Source organism: Poecile atricapillus (genome assembly GCF_030490865.1).
Source record: "Poecile atricapillus isolate bPoeAtr1 chromosome 36 unlocalized genomic scaffold, bPoeAtr1.hap1 SUPER_36_unloc_4, whole genome shotgun sequence".
Lineage (NCBI taxonomy): Eukaryota > Metazoa > Chordata > Aves > Passeriformes > Paridae > Poecile > Poecile atricapillus.
Genome location: NW_026708994.1, coordinates 164,584 through 172,500, shown reverse-complemented (window position 1 = coordinate 172,500; position 7,917 = coordinate 164,584). Strand labels below are relative to the sequence as shown.

Here is a 7,917-nt window from a genome sequence, read left to right as displayed (position 1 = left end):
GGGGGCCGTGCGGCGTGACGGACAGCTGCGGGGCGGGGCCGGGGGCGGTGCGGCGTGACGGACAGCTCCGGGGCGGGGCCGGGGGCGGTGTGGCGTGACGGACAGCTCCGGGGCGGGGCCGGGGGCGGCGCGGCGTGACGGACAGCTCAGGGGCGGGGCCGGGGGCGGCCGGGCGTGACGGACAGCTCCGGGGCGGGGCCGGGGGCGGTGCGGCGTGACGGACAGCTCCGGGGCGGGGTCGGGGGCGGCGCGGCGTGACGGACAGCTCCGGGGCGGGGCCGGGGGCGGCGCGGCGTGACGGACAGCTCCGGGGCGGGGCAGGGGGCGGTGCGGCGTGACGGACAGCTCCGGGGCGGGGTCGGGGGCGGCGCGGCGTGACGGACAGCTCCGGGGCGGGGCCGGGGGCGGCGCGGTGTGACGGACAGCTCTGGGGGTGGTGTTTCGGGGTTTTGTTGATGTAATTGGGCTGGTGGTTTTTTGTGGAGCCGTGTTGGGGCAGGGATTAGTCACAGGGGATGGGTCGTGTGCAGGGGGAGTGCTTGTGGTTGGCTGAGTCATTTGTGACTGGGTGTTTGTGGCTGGGGGTGTATCAGGGGTGGGTGCTTGGGAATGGGGGGTGTAGTGGTGGGGGGAGTGCAGGGGCGGGGGGAGTGCTTGGGGCTGGGGGGTGCAGGGGCGGGTAGTGAGTGATTGGGGAGTGGGTGTTTGGGGACTGGTTAGTGGTCTGTTATGTGGTGGTACGAGGCCGTGGTGCTGTGAGAGGGCTAGGGGGTGGGTATAGTGTGGGTGTGTATGGGTGGGGACCCCCTATATAGTATATGTACTATAAAGAAAAAGAATAAAAACTATAAGTCTGGTGCAGCAGTAGAAGGTTTCGTGCTCCCGGGGAGTAAATGGTATCTATTTATAATCAAGATTTATTTTGTTTATTTACTCCCCGGGAGCATGAAAGGTTCTACTGCTGCTTTTTTTCAACTTTAAAGCTAGAAAGCCAAACACAAAGTTAGAAGAGAAAGGAGTTTGAGTTGATCATTTCTTTTCGCTCAAACTTAAAGTTGGAGTGAAAAGAAAGGATGAACTCAAGTTTGAGAGAAAAGAAAGGTTCTTTTCTCTGTAACTCAGAGTTAGAGGGAAAGGAAATAGAGAACAAAAAGAAATAAAGTCTAAGTCTAAGGCTGAGTTACAGAGAAAAGGGAGAGAGACTTAGAGTGGAAAGAAAGAGAGGGACAGTGCAAAGAAACAGAGAGGGAAAGGAAACAAAGTTAGAAGGAAAACAAAGTTAGAAGGAAAACAAAGAGAGGGAGAGGGGAACAAAATAAAAACTCTATTTCCTTTCCCTCTGAGTGAGAGAGAAAAGAAACAGAGTTAAAGTGGAAAGAAAAAGAAGAGAGGGATGGGGGAAAAGAAACCAACTCTCTTTCTTTTCCATCTAACTCGGAGGTAGAGAGAAACAAAGCAGAGAAAATTCCTGTTCACTGTAACTGAGTTACAGTGGAAAGAAATCAACTCCGTTTGCTTTCTGTCTAACTCGGAGCGAGAGGGAAAGAAAACAAAGTTGGAGGGAAAAGAAAACAGCTCTACTTCTTTTCTGTCTAACTCAGAGGTAGAGAGAAAGGAAACGGAGGCGATTCCTGGTCACTGTAACTGAGTTACAGTGGAAAGGAATCGACTCCGTTTGCTGTCTGTCTAACTCGGAGCCAGAGGGAAAAGAAACAGAGGAAGGGTGGAGACAAACCGACTCTATTTCTTTTCTGTCTAGCTCAGAGGTGGAGAGAAAGGAAACAGAGACGATGCCTGGTCCCTGTAACTCAGAGTTACAGGGGAAAGGAATCGACTCCATTTGCTGTCTGTCCGACTCGGAGCTAGAGGGAAAAGAAACAGAGTTGGAGAGAAAAGAGACAGAGGGAGAGTGGAGAGAAACCGACTCTATTTCTTTTCTGTCTAACTCAGAGGTAGAGAGAAAGGAAACGGAGACGATTCCTGTTCACTGGAACTGAGTTACAGTGGAAAGGAATCGACTCCGTTTGCTGTCTGTCTAACTCGGAGCTAGAAGGAAAGGAAACAGAGTTGGAGGGAAAATAAAGGGTTGGAGTCAGAGAGCAAAGAAACAGAAAAATAGAGGAAGTGACAGACAGAAATAAGGTTAGAAAGAGACAGAAAAGCAAGAAATAGAATGAAAATAATGACTACACCACACCAAAGACACAGGGGTTGGGGAGGAGGGGGTGGGGGGGATCATCTTTATTAGGGGTGAGGCAACTTTATTGAATGAATTTATTTACAGTACAGAAAAACACATAGAAACTGGATACAAATGCATTACAATACAATACAATTGCTGTACACGCTGAAAAACTCCTAATTCACATACAGAACAATACAGAGAAACACAGCAGCAAATACAGAACAATACAAGCCAAATACATATTAACGTAATATAACCATTTCTGAAAAGGACAATACATGCTGTTTCATTATTACCGCTCTCCCAAACCACAAGGAGCACGCAGAAAACACAATACTCATTCGCCACAGAAGCCGGCTTCTGCTCACACACACGCTCACCTTCGCTCTCCTCTCGACCGCCCCGTTATAACCCTGCCGGCGGCGGTCCTCGGGAACGTGGTTCCCGGGAGCCTCGAAATCGGCCTGCCTGACGAAAACCCCGGTCCGGGGCCAGTCCGTGCCCAAACTTAGGCGATGACTGTCGCCTCGCGGACCGGCCGGGACCGAGGAAAAAAAACCCCAGCTGGGAGGGAAAAAAAAAAAACCCCCCAGCTGGGGATTTTTTATTCTAAATTTAAAAGTGAATTTAAAGTCCTGAAAAGCAATACACACAAGGTTAGAACCCCACAACACACACCCCTCCTACCCCACAGGGAACTCGGTTCCCGGAGGCCTCGAAATCACCCTGCCTGACGAAAACCCCGGTCCGGGGCCGGTCCGTGCCCAAACTTAGGCGATGACTGTCGCCTCGCAGACCGGCCGGGACCGAGGAAAAAAAACCCCAGCTGGGAGGGAAAAAAAAAAAACCCCCCCAGCTGGGGATTTTTTATTCTAAATTTAAAAGTGAATTTAAAGTCCTGAAAAGCAAAAGCAATACACACAAGGTTAGAACCGCACAACACACACACACACACACACACCCCTCCTACCCCACGGGAACTCGGTTCCCGGGGGCCTCAAAAATCAGCCTGCCTGACGAAAACCCCGGTCCGGGGCCGGTCCGTGCCCAAACTTAGGCGATGACTGTCGCCTCGCAGACCAGCCGGGACCGAGGAAAAAAAACCCCAGCTGGGAGGGAAAAAAAAAAAAACCCCCCCAGCTGGGGATTTTTTATTCTAAATTTAAAAGTGAATTTAAAGTCCTGAAAAGCAAAAGCAATACACACAAGGTTAGAACCGCACAACACGCACACACACAAGCACACCCAGACCCACCGACTCTCACAGACAGACACGCTCTGACACACAGCGGGAGACTCTAACTCACACAGTGACCGCAACCCTTATTTGAAACACTGTGCTGAACAAAATGCCCCGAAACATCTTCTCGCTGCTGCTTCTCAACATCAAATGGTAGATCCTCAGAAAATAGGCATCAGAGACCTGCAAGACAACACAAGGTGGTCAGTGAGGGATTGTATGATAGCTATGACTCAGCCCCCCTCTAGGCCCACACATTTTATACACAAAAACCTCATAGAAAAGAGGAACTATAACCTTTTATACCTGTTCTACCTAACTCTAACTATGGGCCAGGGCAGGGCAGCTCCAAACCAATGCATTTTACAGAGGCGAGCACAGCACAAGGCACTTTTTACAGAGGCGAGCACAGCACAAGGCACTTTTTACAGAGGCGAGCACAGCACAAGGCACTTTTTACAGAGGCGAGCACAGCACAAGGCACTTTTTACAGAGGCGAGCACAGCACAAGGCACTTTTTACAGAGGCGAGCACAGCACAAGGCACTTTTTACAGAGGCGAGCACAGCACAAGGCACTTTTTACAGAGGCGAGCACAGCACAAGGCACTTTTTACAGAGGCGAGCACAGCACAAGGCACTTTTTACAGAGGCGAGCACAGCACAAGGCACTTTTTACAGAGGCGAGCACAGCACAAGGCACTTTTTACAGAGGCGAGCACAGCACAAGGCACTTTTTACAGAGGCGAGCACAGCACAAGGCACTTTACAGAGGCGAGCGCAGGCGATGTCTGCCGGGTGAACGTGGCGATAGCCGCGGGGACGCGAAGGCCGGTTCCTCGGACGAAAAAATCCACGACGACGTTGAGAGGCTGAGACGGCCGACGACGTGAAACGCGAGAGCGTGGGAGGATGGATTGGAACTGCCCTGCCCGGCAAAAGCTCTGGGGAGCTCGAAAAGAAACCCTCTCCCTTGGCTTCAGAGGGGCCCACCCCACTACAGCCCTGTCCTGTACCTTAACTTTAAATTGGCTCCACTGATTATAAATGCTTTTCCCCTGATCCCAACTTCCACCTGTGACGCTTACCTTTTGTAACGTAATAGGACAAGACCCATCCTCGATAGGATGCGTACGTCGAGACGTCCCCCGCGCCGCCTTCGGTGCGGCCGATCGCAAACTTCGGCTCTGCCTCTCTGCACGGAACCTCGGACAAAACAGAAAATATGACTGGCACCGTCCGCAAGGTGGAATTCCTGATGCGGTTCCTTTATTCCATCTTGGACTACGAAAGCTTGTCAGCCAACCAGGGACTTAAACAGAAGAAGAACCACTCAGTCCCACCTCTCGTACTCAAAGATCCCCTGTAAAGTTCTGAAGACAGAGCCCTCAAATGAGTGTGGGGTGCTTTGCATCTAGGCGTGTGCAGTTTTTAAAAAATTCGAATCGCCTCCCTTGCTTTCTAGACACTGCTCACCGGCGTGGCAGGCTAGGGGCGGCTGAGGCGAAACGTCTTTGCCCGAGACTGAGTGCACAACAAATCTGCAACCCCTTCTGTCTCTCAGAATCCTGTCCGTGACACCGATTCGTGTCGGGATCCACGAGGTGGGATTTGTGATCTGGTTCTTTCATTCCATCTTAGAGAACTAAACATTATCAGCAAACAAGTACTTTAAACAGAAAAATCAGTCAGTCCAAACTCTTGTACTCAGATATCCCTTGTAAAATTCTGAAGACAGAGCCCTCAAACGAGTGTGGGGTGCTTTGCATCTAGGCGTGTGCAGTTTTTAAAAAATTCGAATCGCCTCCCTTGCTTTCTAGACACTGCTCACCGGCGTGGCAGGCTAGGGGCGGCTGAGGCGAAACGTCTTTCCCCCGATACTGAGTGCACGACAAATCTGCAACCCCTTCTGTCTCTCAGAATCCTGTCCGTGACACCGATTCGTGTCGGGATCCACAAGGTGGGATTTGTCATGTGGTTCCTTCCTTCTGTCTTAGAGAACTAAACATTATCAGCAAACAAGTACTTTAAACAGAAAAATCAGTCAGTCCAAACTCTTGCATTCAAATATCCCTTGTAAAATTCTGAAGACAGAGCCCTCAAATGAGTGTGGGGTGCTTTGCACCGAGGCGTGTGCAGTTTTTGAGAAATTCGAATCGCCTCCCTTGCTTTCTAGACACTGCTCACCGGCGTGGCAGGCTAGGGGCGGCTGAGGTGAAACGTCTTTCCCCCGATACCGAGTGCACGACAAATCTGCAACCCCTTCTGTCTCTCAGAATCCTGTCCGTGACACCGATTCGTGTCGGGATCCACAAGGTGGGATTCGTGATGTGGTTCTTTCATTCTATCTTAGAGAACTAAACATTATCAGTAAACCAGGGACTTAAACACCAAAACACACTTAGAGCTTGCACCCACCTGTCCTCTGGCATCCTGGGCTGGGATATCTTGCAAGTAGACCACCTAACATAAAAAAACAAGGGATTAAAGTTATAGCAGAAAATGAGACCCCAGCAAGAACAACTGCTTCTCTCCACCGACCGAGGCTCACCTTCACAATGCTTCACCTTCACTGCTGCTATCCGGCTTTACTTCCTGAAAAAAAATACAAAGAGCAGAGCTGTAACACAGTGACTGACTCCAGCCCCGCTGCAAAAGAAGAACCGTGACCGACCTTCTCGGGGGGATCCCCTCATCTGGGACGAGGCGCTCTGCCGGGAGGTCGATCCATCCGCATCTGAAAGAAAGTTAGGAAAAAAGTCAAAGTGCTGCAGGGTAACTTCACAGCTCCAGACACCTTCTGCCAACATAAGAATACTACCTAGACTCCAACTACAGCCCGTATTACGAGTCTCCACTTACAAGTGCCCGGGACTTGTCCTTGAACACCTGCAACGGGGCCGGGCGGCAGGGCAGAGCAGTTCCGGACCGAATACCCCCAGACACCCGTGACACGTGAGACGAGGGGACACGACAGGGAGAGAAAACTCTCTGAGACGAGAAAGTCCTCACGAGGACCGAGAGAATGCTGAACGAGATGACCGAGGGGGGACCGAAGGCGAGCCCGCCGGGCTCGGATGACCCCGGAGGAAAAAGATGCTAACGGAACGACTTATTCCGAGAACCGCGGAGACGGATGCCTGAGAATCCTGTGGCTGGAAGCCTCTGCCTGCCTTTGAATCGGCACAAGTCCTTATCCACTGTAAAGAAAGATGACTGCACACAGCTGTCAACACAGCTGAGAACAAGACCTAAGAAGACATCCGATCGGATGCTTCTGAAGAGAGATGCGATTCCGACGCCTGTCCGAGCTCCCGAATCAAAACTTCGCCGGCGTCGGCCCCGGGCCGAGGAACGCAAAGATGGGAGATGACCGGAAGGACCCCGGGGTTTCTCAAAAGCCCCTGGGAGGACTAAGGCAAGAGACATGTTACACGAGATGCGCGGAAGACACGGAAGGCACGAGAGACATGTGACGACACACCCTGGGACTGCTCTGCCCTGCCCGCCTCAGCGCTGCGAGCCAAAGTGAGGCTTTCCCTCGATGGGGCCTATGGGGTCATTTCTAGAGCCTCCCCATCCCCAAAGCTCACTCAAAAACCCAAACCGATCCGAGTCCCGACCCGCCGCCCTGCTTTGATCCCCTCTGCGGGCTCCGCTTATCTCTCGGGTGGCTGAAGACGTGAGTCACGGCGAGAGGCCGGTCGGGGGCCAAACGAAGCCACCTCGCCATCTGGGAAGTTCTTCTCTCGCCGGGCTGTTGTCTCAGACAAGTATCATCACCTATGATAAAGAAAACCAAATATAAGTGCAGAATCTTAGTGGCATATTCACCAAAACCCAACTATGCTCCTACTCACCGTCTCTTAGGAACGCCCGGGTCCTCGGGCCGCACGCTTCGGCCACGCTACGAGGCGGACGCCGTCGTCGCGGGGCACGCCTAGAATAAACGGAGAGGAGGCGATGCGGCGTCGCTAAAAGTTGAGCGCGCCGTCGCCGCTCCTCCCGACGCCCCCGACTCACCGCGACTCCTCGGCCGTGGCTAAAGGCTACCCGGACCACACCTTCAGGTGGACGAGGTCGAGGCTTCGTCACGGACTCCGGTAACGTTTGCTGGGGCTCACCGGAGAAGCAAACCGGGTCTCTTGGCATGTCAGTGAGGGGGCCTCAGCACAACATCAGGAGGCAGCCTAGAACACACAAACAAGCAGGAATGCTGGAAGTTGCACCAGAAACTGAGACCCCAGCAAGAACAACTGCTTCTCTTCACCGACCGAGGCTCACCTTCACAATGCTTCGCCTTCGCTGCTGCTATCCGGCTTTACTTCCTAAAAATAAAGACAAAGAGCAGAGCTGTAACACAGTGACCGGTTCCAGCCCCGCTGCAAAGAAAAACCGTGACCGACCTTCTCGGGGGGATCGCCTCATCTGGGACGGGGCGCTCTGCCGGGAGGTCGATCCATCCGCATCTGAAAGAAAGTTAGGAAATAAGTC

General features: G+C 52.5%; 1 long non-coding RNA gene across 1 annotated transcript; it reads right to left on the bottom strand.

The window, feature by feature from the left end:
* Positions 1 to 4,580: 4,580 nt before the first annotated feature.
* On the bottom strand, positions 4,581 to 7,898 carry LOC131574118 (uncharacterized). The gene is made up of 9 exons (XR_009276380.1): positions 7,830 to 7,898; positions 7,708 to 7,751; positions 7,447 to 7,613; positions 7,284 to 7,363; positions 7,047 to 7,206; positions 6,098 to 6,160; positions 5,975 to 6,018; positions 5,842 to 5,886; positions 4,581 to 4,629 (listed from the first exon to the last, which is right to left on the bottom strand). It is a non-coding gene; the product is annotated as an uncharacterized LOC131574118 (long non-coding RNA).
* Between the last annotated feature and the right edge of the window lie 19 nt (positions 7,899 to 7,917).